Genomic DNA, 18126 nt, shown 5'->3' on the forward strand with positions numbered 1-18126 from the left:
TAGTATTTATACATTTCAGTAATGTTTGAATTTCTTACCACAGATCCATATTATTCTGTAGTAAAAAATTAAAAGGCAGCTCCATTCTAAGACTGGCTAGAGGGTGCACCCTGTAGAAACAGCCCCCAGGCCCTTCTCAACAGGGGAATGCTAGCTTTTTCTGTAAGTCCAGCTCAACTGCCTCCCACTCTAAGAAGCCCTGGCTGTGGAATCCATTATCTGTTCTTCTGTGATCCAAAGCTTCTTGTTTCTACCAGTGGTATAGCCCTTCATTAATTCAGTCTTTCATTTGTTCATCTATTCACCATCTTTGCACTATAAACAAGGCCCTGTGGGAAGCTCTGGGAAGCAAAGGCCAGCGAGACAGGCGAGGTGCCCACTTGTGTGGAGCACGTTCTAGAGGGAGACATGGACAGCAACCCCCCAGTCCGGGGTTCATTAGCCATCCTGTGTTGTGGGCTCTGATGGAGATGGGCCAGGGGCCAAGGGAGCAAGCACCCAAGAGAGCTGCCTGAGGCCCAGAGGCCTGAGAAATCTTGGCTGTTCAAGTGACCTTTCAGCTGGGAACCGAGAGATTAGAAGCAGCGTTAAATAGGTGAAAGGGGTGGGAGGAAGGCCAGGAGCGCTTTAGGCTGAGCACCCAGCAGGCACTGGGATGAGAAAGAACAGAGTTCACCAGAGACATGAGAGTGGACCTCGCCTGCTGAGGCATGAGAGACTGGATGGAGGAAGGGCTCGGAGGGGGTCGAGGAGGCAGGCTGTGGCCAGGTCACGTAAGTGACACTTTGCAGACTATGGGATTTCAAACCTCACCCTGAGAGCAGTTAAAAGCCACTGAGAGATGTATCCCATGGACTCCACTGGTTTTCTTGTCTGTCTTTCCTCACTTCCACTTTGACACACCAGCTCCTAATCCAGTGCCTCACAATTAATGAGGGCCTAAAATGATCAGTTGGAGGGGTGAATCAAGTCCGCCTAAGGGAAACAACTTCAAGGGAACGTGACTGCGTGCCCATCTCTCTCCCCCCTTATGTCTTCCCGGGTCCAGGCCAGAAAGCTGAGAAGGAGCTATTAGCAATGACACGCAGAGCTAAGCCCTTCTTCCCGCCTCACAGGTCTTCCAGAACGTTCACAACAAGATACTGTCATCCTGACCAATGAGACAAACCAACCCAAACCGGAGGCTCAGAATGGGTGAGCATTTGCTGCAGGCTGGACAGCACAGCCCAGGCTGCTCCGAGTCGTGTCTTGGCCAGTTGCCAAGGGCCAACGCCCCCCTTCCCTGCCTAAAATACATACTTATAGGCTTAATTATGTGGATTTGCTTTCCTCTGGCTCAGAGAGAGTAGGTGTAGGGGCACTTTTAATACTGCGCAAAAATGAAAGTATACTGAAACCACCCTGACCTCAAACCGAATGTCAAAGCAGTTGGATTCCTCCTCAGCAGCAACCGAATACTTTTTATAGAATGGGAAGTCAATTGAGAAATCATAAAAAAAAAAATTAGAGTTGGGAAGGACCTCTGTGCTCACGAGGGTCAGGCCCCAGGAGCTGCTGTAGATTCGTTCCCTGTGGTGAAGAGTCTAATGTTCTGTCCACTCAAGTTTTAAATATCTCTACCAACAGCTTGCCTCGGGGGACGCCTCTCCACAGGGCAGTAGATCTTGCTGTCAGGGCTTTTTCCCTGCTATTCAATCTCACTTTTCCTTTCCTCCACTTCTTCCCATTTGTCTTTGGCAAGATTTAGACAAGAGTGTGCCGATGTTTGAAAACAAACAGGTTTGTCTTTGCTTTCGTTTTCCAGACCCCTCTGCCTATGGAAACTTCGAGATCTGGCAAAGAGAAAGGAGAGGGCAGAAGGAAGGGAGGCAAGCAAACACTGATGTTGTTTCTGGAAGAAGTCGTTTCAAAAATGCAAACCCAAAGCCTTGAGCCTCCAGGTGGGCATGGAGAGCAGATACCAATGCTCAGGAGTGTGCAGGTTACCCAGGGCCTCTCTCTCCAAGGCAGAGGGGACAGTCACCAAGTTTTCTGGACCTCCCAGTTTAACAGCCTCCTGGCACAACAGCTGGAACAGAAGGTGGCAGCAGAGAATCAGGCTCTGTGGGCTGAATGGCCCTTCTGGGTAATGCATCAGGTCCCAACTACGAGGCAGCCAAACTCGGAGAGCACGTTTAACCGGACAGGCCGGGAAAGCTGCCGTAGGCCGAGTGAGCTGTGAATCAAGGCTCTGGCTGTTCTTTTAAGACAAATCCCAAACACTCAAAATTCTGTGAAAACAGTCTATTTACTCCCCAAGAACATCCTGCAGCCAGAATTTAATCCAAAGAATGACTTCTGTCTGAAACAGGGATGCTGGTCCAAGCTGATGGGAAAGCATCAACTCACTGACTGACCTGGTGTGGGATGTGCAAGTTTTTGTGTTTCAAGAAATTTGGGGTTAATGCATTTTTTTCTTTATCCTTTCTAGCTCCGAGCTATTTATTTCTGCATTTGTCTTTGGTTTTCCAGTTTCCCTTTGCTTGATTTCTTACTTATTTGGTTGTGTTTGCATGCAGTCCCTCCAAAGCAGAGATCTAGAGAGTACGCATTTCTGACTGCAGGCTGGACTCCTGCTGGGGAACCAATTAAATATACTACCCACCAGGGAGAGTGTGATATTTTTTATTACTTTCTAATTTGGGGCCTTGAAATGGCTTCAGTGATCAGAACATTCTTTTGCTTAAGAACCTAGAGAAGCCAGTGGAACGATGCTTTTGATTTGAATTTCATGTATAATGGTTCATACTGGCCAAGTATCCTCTAAGGATTTCCATGGGGCCTAAGATTCCTGAAGTGGGGAAAATGCAGGACAGAGAAAACAACAAAAACATCTCCTCACTTCGCTTTATCACACTGGAAACTGCCAGCTACCTTGGGAAAGCCTTTTTTTGAGAAGTCGGTGAACAGAGAGGAAAAGGATAGGAGAATTTCAAACAAAACAATTTCACTGGATTCTAAATCTGTTTAAATTACAATAGTAAATCACAACCATGCCTCTTTCGCAATACCGATGGCTGGATAGTAGGGCCTCCTAAAGGCTCATTAAGGCAAAAAGGAAGTTATGTTTTATTTCTGGATACAGTCACAGGACCCCTACCCAGGGTTCTCACTGTGGTCTATTTCATGCCTCTTTCTCTTCAAAGAGGTAGAATGAAACAGAAAAGCTTGAGAAAGAGGTGGGGGGAGAGGTCCAAATAGGTTCCAATGAGGAAGAAGGAAATAAAAGTCCTATTCCCCCTGAATGCCTGAATTTCTATTTCTGTATCTTTGCAATAAGGAAGGACGACATCTTAAAATCCAAAAGTGCTCTAGGAGAACCAAATTCTAACAACCCAGCAAAAGAGGTAAAAGCCCAAAGCATGAGCTGTTCCAAACCCTTTCCACTGCCCATGGGCATCTTGGAGATTTTTGTTCTCTTCCTTTCTTCCTTTTTTCTTTTTTTCCTTGTTTGCTTGCCTGGCCAGGACATAATTCTGAATGTTTACCTGAAATATCTCTCTGATATTCTGAGATGACTTTTCTCTCAAGCAAAAGGTCTTCTGAAAACAGGGGCTTGTTTAACTTTCCATTAAATAATGCTCTGAGTCTTTTACTAGTGAATGGTTTCTTTTAGTGAGACTGATGACAAAGAACCAACATATACAACTGCACTCAGCAACCAACCTTTGTAAAATGGGATTCAAAAGTTAATGTTTATAATTTTATAATGTCAGCTATCCTATTTGCCATTTATATGAGGCTCTGTTAAAATCATCTTGCCTAGTTTTAAATAGAGGTCCCATGAGAGCAAAAATGTTTATCTTTATTGTTTATAGCCCTGTTAAGTATCACTTTATCATATGATTTAAAATTCAACAATGTAATTTAACAGTCAGTATTTATTTATTTAAGGAAAGGGTAAGTGTTTCTTCTGAGTTAGTCTAAATTTGAAAACACAAATTAAGCCACCTCTCCCCTTTCCTTCCTTCTTTCCTTCCTTCCTTCCTGTACCTTCATTTTAAGATCCATCAACTGAATATTGCTGGGTTTAAAAGGTCCATAGAAATTCAATTTCCCTTCAGGAATAAATATTTGTAGATATTTGAAATAATGAACTTCCTTGGCAGGTCTTTAGGTAGAATATTTTCTATAATTTCAACGAAAAAGGCAATGTTCCAGATAAAAATACAGTCTGGGTCTGCACTGGCAAAAGGAATCAAACCAATTATTCAATGAATAGAAAAATCAGTGCATGAATGAAAGAATACACAGGCAGACATAAAGCAGAATCAAAATACCCAATGCATCCAGTTAACCCAGGTACTGAATTAACCGGACAACACTCTCAATTTTCCATGAAACTCTTGCTTACAACTGAGTAAACACTCATTGGACAACCTCTTGATTCCTGAAAGAGACAACAGATTGGTAGCCTCTGGGAAGGTGCACTATTTCAATCAGCCAACTTGGTGGGTTGTGTTTTACAGTTTCTAAAATTAACACAGAATCCAAACAAAAACACAGTCAGTGTAGAACTATATGCAAAGGATACTGTCCCCGGGTTGCTTCAAATCTGTTCACTATCAAAATTAGCTGCTCGTTCATTCTATTCCCATTTTCATAGGCACTCCATTAATTAACCAACCTGTCATTATCTGCTGGTAGTAACAACTTTCCCAGGATTCTCATTTTAAATATAGAATTTGATACGAGACCTAAAGCAGGGAGGTGGAGGATGCAAAAGTGATGGAGAAGGTGGAGATTTGCAGGAAGAACTCAGTCTTGCTTCTAGCAACTCCTGATTGCTAAAATGAGGACTGTACATGGAAAGCAGTGCCAGTTTATTGCCTTGCATTGAAGAAAACTAAGTATTTCCAGGCTTCCCTAAGTAATTTTCTTCACAATATCTGCATGATTATGAAGCTGACTTCTAACCAGATGTTGGGCACACTGCCCTTCCTGTTCACTCAGGGTGCATCGATGTGTAACTCATCATACCCTTCAGATTTGCCTCATTTCTCAGCCCATTCTCATTTGGAGGTTAAAAAGGGACAAGGGGGGTTTTGTAAGTCACGTTGATTTTACACAGTTTTGGTGAACAGATCCATGAAACTCCAAAGAGACTGTTGACAGAATTGAAGTGGGGAGGGAAGAAGGGAGGAAAGGGGGAAAGCAAGACAGATGATAAAAAAAAAACACACCAAAGAATAGTAAACATTTTCCCAAAGAGAATTCCAGCTGCCCACCTACACTGAAACCACCACTCGGGCCATTCTCGCGGCAGACACTTTCTGGAGGCGCACTACCTTCCGGAAACATTCCATGACATCCTTTGCAGGAAGCAAATTCAAGGTCAAAAGGAGCCACAGCTGATTCTTCAAATTTTTTCACACCCAGACTTTCTACTTAAACATTCCTGTTGAAACTTTCCTCTATCATCCTTAACATATACAATTTTCCACCACAAATAAAATGACTTTTTAGAGTCTCTGTGTGCCCATAAAATTCTGTCTCAGAGATTTTATTAATAATCATAAAAACATCAGTATGCATCAGGATCACTTTACAAAGGGGAGAGGCCTTTTTTTCCTAAACGAGTGTTCAAATTGTCTGAGACTGACGTTAAAATGCAAAGGGGGTTAACTGGAGACTGATGATTGATCGATTGCCCCCCTTCCCTCCCATTCCCTGTCAAGGACGCAGCAGCAGAAGCTAACACAAGGCTCCTTGGAGGCAGGCACCTGCACCTCTGTAGCCGGAGGCAGCCTGACGTAGAAGCAAGCACAGCAACCTTCATGGCTGCATGCAGGTTGTGCATTTATCCACGACATGGAGGGGAGGGGAGGGACTAGGGGTTCAGCACTACATACTTTTTTTATGGCGTGAGGATATGTTTCCTGGGAATCTGAGAATAAACTGCTTAACATGACGATTTGACTATTCCCCAGCCAGCTCTAAGCATCACTGGCTGAACAGCCCCCCCTTGTTGATTGTCAGTTAAGAACAACACAAACACCAAAGAGTGAATAGTCCCTGCAAAGAGATTTGTAGGGTGGTCTCCTCGGCTCACCTTTCAGAGCAGGTTGATTACGATCACAATCCTTCTTCCCCCAAACGTCTTCACCTTATCTTTTCACATCATACTTTAAACCCTGTAGTCAGACAAAACTTTGATCAGAGAAATTGAAAACTCTAATGACCAAAAATTGGTGAGGGCTTTTGAGCAATGGGGTGTATTGCATAATGCAATGCCCCACCAATGGGAGATATATTGGGAAGCAACCAAACAATCTCATAATTAGTCTACCAAATATCCCAGCAGCATGGGTGGCTCCACAAGCAGGGGTCCTGGAGCTGGAGAGATTGAACTATCTATCAGTCCTGTTGCTCCCAGCTACTAAACCTCCCTGTACCTTGGTTTATAGGAACATAGACCAACACTGTCCCATTACTACAAAGGATGAGGAAGAAGGATTAAAGGCATTCCCTGTCTCCAAGGGGTTTACAGTCTGATTGTGAAGACCAACACACATAAACTGTCCACTTAGCTATTCGTGGACAATGAGTGATAGACTAGAATCAGGGAATACCTGTGTGGCATTGTCAGTATGCTCTGAAAGATTTCAGAGAAAGGAGAATCCTGTTAATGGGAGTACACCAGAAAGACCCAAGAATATTGTGAATTCTACGGTGGTCTTGTATGAAGGAGATTGATTGCAAAATTCTGCATTCATGTGCGTGTCTATTTTTGGTGGGAGGAGGTTTTGCTGTGATTACTTTCACAAAGTGGTCCCTGACCTCTTGAAGTTTAGTACTGTAATGGTTGACTACATTTAATACTTACCATATGCAGAGCTGTCCCAAACACTTTACTTATATTATCTCATGTAATCTCACAACACCCTGGGAGGTAGATACCATATGGAGGCCGAGAGATGTTAACCGCCTTGCCCATGGTTACCCATTGTTTTAGACGGAATGTTTGTGGCCGCCCACCAAAAAAAAATTCATATGTTAAACCCTAGCCCCAGTGTGATAGTATTTTGGAGATAGAGTCTTTGAGAAGTAATTAGGTTTAGATGCGGTCTTGAGAGGGATGCCCTCAAAACAGGATTAGTGCCTTTACAAGGACAGGAAGACAGATCCCCAAATCTCACCCACCTCTCTCAATCTCTCTCTCTCTCTCTCTCTCTCTCTGAGGATACAGCAAGAAGGCAGCTATCTGCCAGCCAGGAAGAGAGCTCTCACCAGAACTTGAACCTGGCTGCACCTTGATCTCAGGCTTCCAGCCTCCAGAACTGTGAGAAATAAATGTTTGTTGTTTAAGCCGCCCAGTCTGTGGTATTTTGTTACAGCAGCCTAGCTGACTGAGACACTCTGCTAGTGAGTGACAGAGCTGATTCACCCCTGGACTCAGGCTCATGCTCTTACAGACCCTGCGTGCATTCAACAAGCTTTGTCTCTTGCTCCACTTCTAGAGCTGAATGAACCTTGTGGCTCAGACTTGGAAGAGAAAGGTAGGAAGCACCAAGAAACACTCTTACCCCTTGAGAACCAACCCTCTCTGAGTAAACAAGGCCCAGCTGGGTGCACTCCCATGGTTGGTCAGGATTCATTCATTCATTCATTCATTCATTCATTCATTCATTCATTCATGTGCAGAGAGATTCCAGGGTTGGGATGAGAGAGGGTAGAAAGAAGATGGCAGAGTAGAAGGGTTGTTTCTCACACCCAGCCTCAAGAAAAGGGGAAAACAAATGGAATTTTGTGACTGTCTTCTGAGAAAGTGGGGGGATTGAGAATGCTTAGAAGGTAGACTTTCTCTGGCAAACAACCATTGTCCTCAATTAAGTTTAAGCCAATTGTCCTTGATTCAGTTTAAGCCAGCGTTCTCAATCTTGTCACTGTTGGCATTTGGAAACTGATAGTTCTTCCTGTGGGTGCTTCCTGGGGCACTGTAGGGTGTTTAGCCATATTCCTGGCTTCTACCCCCCAGATGCTAGTGACATTCTTCCCCTGGCTGGGACAACCAAAAATTTCTCCAGACATGGCTAGATGTCCCTGGGGGGAGGGGCTGTGCAAAAAATCACCCCATTGAAGAATCATTGGTTTAGCTAGATAAAATATATTCTTGAAAGTTATACTTCTCCCACCCAAAGTGTCCACGTTATCCTGTGTCCCTTGTGCCATGACCACAAGGTGAGGTAAGCATCTGATAAGCGCTTACTGTACAAGTCTAATTATAAGGCAGTTTCCCCACAACTGCCCCACAGAATATTGGTCCTTATAGAGTTTCTTATTCCTGACACTTTCCCGATTACTTTTTCAATCAAGGAAGTTTGTTGGGGAGGATGTTAGCCTGAAGTGACCTCAACCAATGCTAGTTCTCTGGGGAGAGAAGACTGGAGGCTTATAGATGTCACCCGATAACATCAGGGGAAAAAAGAGAGGCAAAAATATTTAGCACAGATTTGGCTGTTATTTCTGAAGATTTGACCTCATCATAAAAAATATTGAAGTTATTTTAAGCAAATCTTTTAAAATTTACTTTTTTAAAAAAAGCGTATTGTAAGTGGTGACCTTGTGGAGATCATAAATATCCACCAATAGGACACATGTAAGAACCTCTTGGGGCTTAGAATACAATCTTCAGTTACAGCACTTTACATGGATTCAAAGTACTATGCCTCAAACAATTTAGAAGTGAAGGTGATAGGCAATGGAGAGCTGTGTTAGAAGATTCAAAAATGGCTTCAGTGATGACAGTGGCAAATGATAAAGATGCATGGGAAGAGCCTGAATGCAATGATTTCCTGACCTAGACTTTAAAAAAAAAAAAAGAAAGATTGCAGGAAATGATATTTTTAAGTGTTTATACTATCGTATGTGATATGCAATATATATAAATAAATTGATCCATTAAGTATGGGAGGAAGCATTTTACTATTTCATAGTTTATATATTCAAGTTGATCTTTTCTTTGGAAACTGAAATGTTGCCTTATGTTTGGGTTTGTCTTGTATTCAGGCATGAAAAGTACCTACTGCTTTCACGACTCCGTGAGTCGCTGAGGATAATACATGGAACTCATGTTTCTGGCCCTCGCAGGGTTTATGATCTCTGTGGAAAGATCAGACAGAAGCAGGAGAAATAGGTGGCACATACTCGGTGTAATTTGGGTCCAGGTAAGTAGTTCAGAGGATGTACTGGGAAGAGGAAGCAGGATGACCTTTGAGGAATGCCTCTAGATGACCTTGAAACTCGAATCAGATGACTTGCCCTTTAATGAAAGATTAAAAACCAACATTCCTAATGTGGTCTTCATGAAGCAACATCAGGGCTGGCATAGTCTAGACATCTCCCTCCTGCCACCCTCATCTCTAGCTTCAGCTCTCCTGCTGCTGATTGATCCCCCTACCCTGACCTTGGCTGGGGCATCTTAACACACGTCTCAGCTTCAACTGTCCTTCTGCTTCTTGCCCACCCCCCAACCTTGGCCTGTGCCTTGACTACACTCTTGCTCCTCTCTCTGCCCATTTCTGTCATTGCAATTTGCTCTCTCCTTTCCTCTTCCCTCTAAAACTCTCTTTCATTCTTCAGACCTTAGCTCAGTCCCCAAGTCCCTTGGGAAGCCTTCCTAGACCACCCAGTTTTAGTCAGGTTCCTTTATTCAGCTCTCACCAAACTGTGATTGGTCCCTTTAAAGTATTTCCCTCCAAATACGCTCATAGATCCTTTAGTGTCACTGTTGAGTCATGTGTGTATCTCCTTTTATGCTATAAGCCTAAGTGAAAGCACAACCCACATCCTTTTGACTTATTACTCATTCCCCAGGACTTGGCCTAAAGTAGGTGCTCAATAAATAGTTGTTGAGTGCATCAATGATTAATTGAATATGTATTTGCTATACACTTTAGCCTTAGGCTTGTTATTACTATCCTTATTATATAACAACAGTTAAGATCCAGTGACATTACTGTAAGTCAAACACTTGATGTGTATTATCTCATTTAATCATCTCAAATCCTATGATATAAATTCTGTTGTTAGTAGTACCCTTGTTTTCCATTGAGGAAACTGGGGCTCAAAAGATAAGTCAAATAATTTGGTCAAGGCTGCAGGCACAGCTTTGTGTGGAGGAGACAGGATTTGATCCTTGGCTTGTCTAATTCCAGAGCACTACCACTATTACATATTATGTTATATTAATCTTTGGTGTCTACCCCTGATAACAGATCTAATACCTTTAAGAAGCCCCAACCATACCTCCCCTCTTAGCCTCCTAACATTACTTTTAGCTGGTTTCCCACCATTTGATAATTGTTGTCCTGGCTGGTAGAGTCATTCTTGGTATTTATAAATGCATCTAATATGTCCTTGTTATATTATTCCCTTATTGAGACTGTATTGGAAAGTTCCCCTCCAGAGGGCCAAAAATGCATCTCGTTTCAATGTGACTAATGACATCTGGCAAGTGCTGAACACAGAGTGGGGACTCACCTGTTACTCCCTTATTGCTTTACAACATCACAAGGATTTCCTAGCGCAACAACTCAGAATTGAAGCATAAACCAGGGCTAGATCTTGTACACCTTTAATGTTATTTCCTTCTTCAGAACTTAATCAACATCAGATAAGATGTTGGGCAATATTTATTTTTAAAATCCCATGCACTTCACTCAACTCATTAGCAAATACTTGTTGGGGGCCAACGCCGGTCATATCCCCCACCTCCTTCATCCAACACCACCTGTTTCTTGTGGAAGGAGACATGGGTCCAGATGTGCCCAGGCCTACCCTCCCTCTTGTGTATATGAAAGGCTTTGTTAAATCACTCAGACCACTGGGCAACTCTGTAGGAAGCCAAAAGCACTGAGTTACTACAACACATTAGTTTTTGAACCCCACTCTCAGATGCTTCCCCAAGACAAAAGGGAAGCCCAGGTACAAGGCATCTGTGGAAAGACAGAGGTTGTGCGTGAGTTTAAAATAGCAGCAGAACATCTTAATTGTGGAACAATAGATCAAGAAAGAGGGAATCAAATAAGAAAGGGTAAATATTCAATAAAGAGCATGATGAGAGTTCTTGCATATGGAATATCCACACTATCTTTATACCAACTTAAATTAGGCAGAAGCTCTAATGACAAGAATAAAGTGAAGTAATGGATGCATTATTTCAAGTGGGGCTTGCATTGCTATTTGGCGTAATTATTTGTGATAATTCATAACCCATCATATAAGAAGCTTCTTCAGACAAAAGAAATAACAGTTTTTCTCTTGAGAACAGAGAACAAAGGGCCTTGGTGCTCTCCAGAAGCTCACCTATCATTAGGAAAAATAATCTGTCCATTAGCAGGAATTCCCCTAAGATCTTGAATATCTCCCCAGATAATCCCTGTGAACTTCAAATGCCCATAAAGAGGAAGATACAGAAACTGTAGGCTTTGCTGCAGAAGTGAAAGAGAAGATGTAGCTAAGGGATGATGCAAGTCAGAGAAACCTCTCCACCCTTGCTCTATGGTGACTATTCTGTGTGTGTGTGTGTGTGTGTGTGTGTGTAAACACGAGTGCATATCATAACAATAAAATGGGAAAACGGAGCATATCCCCAGGTTTGCTTCCTTCAATGACCTCTAGTGTAAAGGGATATGTTTGGCTGAGAATGATAGAAAACCCAAAATAACAATGGCCCAAACAAGATAAACATTTATTTACCTGTTGCTAGGAAGCAGGCCTGAGCAGTCCAGGCTGGAACAGCTGCCTACAGTCAGCAGGGTTTGAGACTCCATCATTATTTTCTGCTGTGACATCCCCTAGGCATGGCTTTCACTGGTTTGGGATATATGCTTCATCTCTAAACATCATGCCCAGATGCCGTAAAAGGGAGGGAGATAGCGTTACTCCTCTCAATGAAGACCCTTCCCTAGAACTTGCACGTATCACTTCTGTTTATATCCCATTGGCTGGAGCTAAGTCACATTGACTCACTTAACTGCAGGGGAAGCTGGGAAATATGGCTTGTATTTTGGGAGATGAAGTGCCCAGCTAACTGTCAATGGAAGTGCCAGCTATTGCTCTTGAAGAAAGAAACAGACATCAGGAAACAACCAGGGGTCTCTGCAACATTCTCCAAGGTATCATAGCTTCGGGAGTTGCTTTTAAAGCCACACCACTCCCTTCTATCCACAGGAGCTGATCCACACAGTTGTGGTCATAGTGCCATCCAGACTGCCTGCTTACAGTGAATGGGAATAAGAGTTTATAGAAGGCTCAGGTTAGAGTAATCATATTTTCTTTCTTGGGAATTTGGAATTAGGATATGGTGATGTCATTAGTCTTTTAAGCTGGACTCACTGTGGGTACCACGGAGTAGTTGTCCTCTGCCAAGTTTGTCTAGAATCAGAGAACTGGTCTGCAGAACCCTGGAAAGAAGCGATAGAAGACTCCGTGCAAGTCTGGACCAGGGACCGTCTGAAAGGGCAGCTGTCCTGGTACCTGATGCCTTTCTGGTCCTGGGGCTCAGCTGCATTTCCTTCCCTCGGGTGGCATGAAAACCCCCCTTGTTTTTTGAATCCTCTATTTTTGGCTTATCATAATCTGAGTGGGTTTCTCTTCCTTGCAGCCAGAAGAACCTTGGCAATGCCAAGGCCCCTGTGTGGCTATGTGTCTGAGCAGTCAGGTCAATGTCTCCTCACCCTGGCTTCCTGGACAGAGACAAAGCAGGTCCCTTTCTTCAGGACTCAGACCTCAGAGGCTAGTAAACAAACTAAGTTGATTCACTTTAGAATGTAAGCCATTCTCCTTCCATTGCAACACATTTACATTAGATCTTAGACCATCTGGAGACACGACTTATATCAGAGTACTACAAAGGAGGGACTATTTTTGGAAATATTGGGGGTTCCCAGGACTGGTCCTCTACCCAATATTATAACTAGCCTGGTGGTAATTGAATCTTGTCCTTATGATCATGTATCATGTGTAAGCAATTCCCATCCAAACAGCGAGGGACCGGGACTCTAATACTAGATGTTACAGCAATAATTAGCGTTTTCTCCTTTCTATTTCAAATATTTGACACTTAGAGAAGCCACCAGATGAATGCTTCTGATTAACAACTTGTCAGCTAAATCAGGTTCCCAAGCATCATCATCTAGCTTGATCTTTTGCCTCTCTGGGCCTCAGTCTCCTCTTTTGTAAAGTGAAGGGGTAGAGTTAGAGCCCTCTTCCAACTTGGAAGTCGTATGAGTCTGCTCACAGAGGGGGTAAGATCATCTAGCAGTTTTTGAAGGCAGGAGAGAGTTCAAATGTTGGCTCTGCTACTTATTAGCTGTTCACACCTGAGAAATCTACCTCTAAACCTAAATCCCAGTTTTTAATCTTTAAGTGAGGAACGGTAAGAGCACTTACCTGATGGGGGTCTCCCAGGGGCTAAATGATCATATTAACCGCTCAGCACAGTGTGCTTAACATATGGACGTGTACAATTGGTGTTAGTCATCGCAGCACTGATGACCTCAGATCTCCCTGAAATGCATCCATCCTGCAGATTATCACACCATATGACACGCATATAGACTGACTTGTCATCTTTGATAAATGTTGCTTTTATTAATTAACTCTGTGTGAGGGAAAAGCTAAAGCAAAGATACAGAGTGAGTTGGAGTGAAGCTGCCTGAGCTATGAAAAATTTCTGAGTTGTTTTCCAAATAATCTGGCTTGGCAAAAAGAAAGAGGGAAAATCCCATCCCCAGCACATATCCTGTTAATTTCAAACCCAAGTGCGTGTTACATTGGAAATTTAATCCATATGTTTCTGACTCTTTTGTACTTAACCTATCAAAGCAATGTTTGAAAGCAAGTATTTGATGTTCGATCAACAGCCTCTCCTGTTGATTTTCCCATGCAGCCATCTGGGTGATAGTTGCCTGAGAGGCAAATGGCCCCAGAGACTCGAGGTGCCTCCTACCCAGAGCCCTGTGGACCGAGTAGCCACTCTAGCAGCTCTCCCCTTCTGGCCAGAAGTGACTGGACTGGAGCGGCTGCTGACCTGGGCTGGCCATTCATGGGCATACTGGCCACCTCTGAATGCAACCTTACTTGAAAAGATGAGCTTATCTCTCTCCTAAAAAGGGAGCCAGTCTCTTTGGAATTGGAACAAAGTGAAACAGAATGAAAGTGCCAGTGAGCCATGGATCCTACAGCTGCACAGTCATGTAAATGCTGGGTTGGGGCCATGATGTATCTTTACATGTTGTATAGTCCCCAAGAAGTAGGCCCTCGAGTTTATTTGGGAGGGAACGGGAAAGAAGGAAGGAAAGGGAGCAAGTGAGTCAAGCACATTCCCACCGCGGGCAACTGGAGTTTCATTTTGCTAGGGAACTCCGAGAGCCAGGGCAGAATGTGTACCTCAGAGCTGTCTTAGCCAATGGGTGACGGAGCTGGTGGGTTGGGGGTGGTTCCTCCGAACCCTGTCAGTTATTGATTGGAGACTGCTCTCAGGGGTGTAGATTCCCTCACTCTTCTTGTCTGCCCATAACAAAAAGTCATAGGTGCCAGCAGTTAAAACATGGACTAGTGTGCCCAGAACCAGTAAATGTCGAGGGCATTTGTTCAGGGAAGATAGCATCACTGCTTACATGCAAGCTGAAGCTATGATAGACAGATAGAGAAATAAAAGGACAGAATGGATAAAGAGAGACAGAGACACAGAGAGAGAGTGCCCTCAGCTTCTGGGGGTGCTTTGGTTCCTTTCCTACTTCAAACCTAGTAGCTCAACTTTCCCTAGAATCCCACAAAGACTCTTTTTTCACTCACCTGCTCTCATTTCCTTGAGCTGCTTTCAGTGGGTTTCTGTTTTTCGTACAAGAAAGAAAGACCTTCCTTTTATTGTATCACCAGCATTTGCAGAGATATAATATCTCAGAGAAAATATCCTAGCTTTTCTCTCACCCCCTTCATCAATTAAGGGTTATTTTGGTTGCAAGCAACAGAAACTGACACTCATGAACCTAACAACAAAAAATGAATCTACTGGGAAGATCTGAGATACTCAGGGACAGGAAGGAAAGCCACAGAATTCAACTAGGGACAGCCAGCCACCAGGCATAAGGTCTCTGTGGCAGGAACCTCTAGATCTTCTCAGCCGGGAAATGCCACTGTAAAGGAGTATTAGTCTTTTCTTTCTTCCTTGCCATCCAGTCAAGTTTCAGAAGTGAGGGCCCTGCTCACCAAACTTTGGTCATATAACCACCACTGGGCTGCACTCAGCAGAGTTAGAACTCCTAGAAGAAAATGCTTTTAGGAAGGAGGAAAGGACGCAGGATAGGAGGGAAATGTACACACATGTGCACACGCTATGTGTGTGGATTCAGGAAACCTACTATTTAATGAAGGCATTAGAGATTATAACCCAAGGGAAGAAATGCTACAGTAGAGGTATATACACTCAAAGAACCTTGGGACTCCAAAGATAGGACGCGCTGGGGCCAAGGGCAAGGCGAAGGTGTTGTTAACACCCATATTCAACAAACGCTCAATGGATAATTATTACGTGCCAGGCATTGTGTTCACTGTGACATTTAAGAAGGGTAGGAAAGAGTTCTTAAGTGTGAAAGAGGGTTTTACAGGTTGAAAGAAAAGGATGCATAGAATCATGAAAGCGTGAAACAACAAATGCATGGAGCACAGCATGCAGGAGAGACTGTGTGGAGGAAAGAGTGAGGAAATAGATGGGATCTCAGGCCAGAACATCACAATGTGCTTTCCATGCCAAACTCATGAGACTGGATAGATCCAAGACAGTGGTCAGGCATTAAGGATATGTCATGTGTCAGGGATTGAGCTCTAGAGAGATCCCTGGGGTGGTGCGTGGATCTTAAGCACATTGTTTGGGGGGTACAACTAAGTCAGAAGAGCAGCTATATGTCCAGGGCACTGCACCAAAGAGGTGTGATGACAGCATGTAGCTCGTGGCTTAGAGAGGGAGAGGTGACAGGAGGGCTTTTTGGAGGGCAGAATGTGTGGGACTTGGTCAGCATCTTTTGGAGTTGGAAGAGAAAAGATAGTACTAATGGAGAAAACTAATAGGGTGACCATACTCAGCAGTAATTACAAGGCTTTTCCTGGCCTCCCATCATGGAAATTAGCAGGTCTAGTCCATTTTAATTCCAGAAATCCAGTGGCCAGCCACAGAGCTCCAACTGGGTTCTCATAACTCAGCCAAGGAGTAAAATATGCTGTGAAGTACCCCAGGGGGAAGAAGGAGAGGGGAAGACCTGCATCAAGCAGTCTGTGGAGGCACACATCCTCTCCACGCCCTGTTTCGGGACTCCCTACCCCCCCACTCAGGACCTCCCTAAGACTGATGCCCATCTGATGCATCGGCTTTGTCTCCCACCTTTGTCCTATACACATATTGTCCTTCACACTAGACTCATTGCCTTCCCACTTCCATACCTTAATTCAAGCCATTCCAATCAGCCAGAAAGCTGATAGCCTCCAAGTTCCAACACCACCTCTCCCTTCCATGAACCCAGGCAGATAGCCCCTAGGAAATCAAAGGCCTCTAGGAAACATGAGCTTGTCTCTTTTGAGCATCCCAGGAAGAATGGTGAAACAGAAAAAAATCTCTGCTCCCCAGTCTTCTATCTCCAGAAGCCTAGGAAGCAGGAAGCGGGAAGCTGGAGACGCGATAGATAGCAGATGCTGGAAAAGCCTCTGTTCAAAATGCAGGAGAGAGAATCCGATCACCCTTCTGCCTGGCCCTGCTTGTATCAAGGGAAGTGGGCCCCTAAGCTTCCATCTTTGCCAAGATGTCACATAATGGTGGATGGGGGAAGAGGTAATTCCCCATAAGAACTCAAGGTGCTGTGGGCAACCAGAAACCAAATGTCTCCTGCAGTGGGGAACAGGCTAGAGGTCAGATCTGACCAGGGGACATCAGAACGTCAGTGGCCACCACTTGCACATGTCTCACCAGGAAGCAGGGCATGATGGCTGCACTGCGGAAGGCTCTGTGACACTTCTGTGCCGGAGTGGAGCCTGGGGAAAACATTTTCCTAGTGTGCTTCTGCCCTTCCTGTGGACAACAGACTTGCATGGCTTATCCGATTGGGATCTTTCCCTGGGGATTGCACAGATGGCTTTTTCTTTCCCAGCATAGGGTATTCAGAGTGACAGGAATGTAGATTTGAATATAGAAGCAAAGGCCACAGAATCCAGGGTCCCAGTCTTGTCTGTCACCTTCCAGTTCTGTGGCCTAAGACAAGTCTCTCAGTTACCTCCTGTGTAAAATAGGCATGCCAACTCACACCTAATTTACCAGTTGACAATGCTAGAAATAAGTCACAGTTGCAAATGTGGTTGAAAAGCGTATCATATCAGTAGATCTGTATATAACTATTAGAAGCACCTTATTAGCAATTATCAAAATTTGTGTGTGATTATAACTAACACCTCCGCACAATGTTCTTACAAAAAATATATATATCTATACATATACACACATGCACATATCATGGGGGCTTTTGCATAACCACTGATGTTCTTGGGTTTCAATTGAAAAGAATCCAGCCCTCCAAACATCTTCCTGGGGCATGATCCATGGAGGAGAAGGGCTGAGTGTTTTATCACGTTTCCTGTAGTAACCTAAATTTCTCTGGACTTCTCTCAAGTCAAGGAAAGGAACAGAATAAAATGCTGGCTCAGCATGTCAGTTTCTGCGAGGATATGTGCCAACACGATATAGATCAGGGACCCAGGGGAGTTTTCAAACCAATAATGCAAATGCAAATGAAATAAGTGCGGGCAAGCAGCCTGCTATGTTAATACTATGTTCAGTGTTATGAGCTACCTTTCCATGAAAATTACTGCCCCTAGAGGTATTTGCTGGAAAACCAGAGATTCCTCTCCTAACTTGAAGATTTTAATCCTTTAGCTTGAAATCCACCAGATGCCCTTACGCTCCGTGGAGTTTCTTCCGGCCTTCACTTGGATGTTAATTGCAGTCCCCCTTGTTTTTATCTTACTTTCCCATCCATATTTCTACGACTTCCATTCTACTTCCCTGGCATAGAGGTGAATGTCCTGGGTAGAAACAGT

Source organism: Manis javanica, chromosome 7, assembly GCF_040802235.1.
Source record: "Manis javanica isolate MJ-LG chromosome 7, MJ_LKY, whole genome shotgun sequence".
NCBI classification, from domain to species: domain Eukaryota; kingdom Metazoa; phylum Chordata; class Mammalia; order Pholidota; family Manidae; genus Manis; species Manis javanica.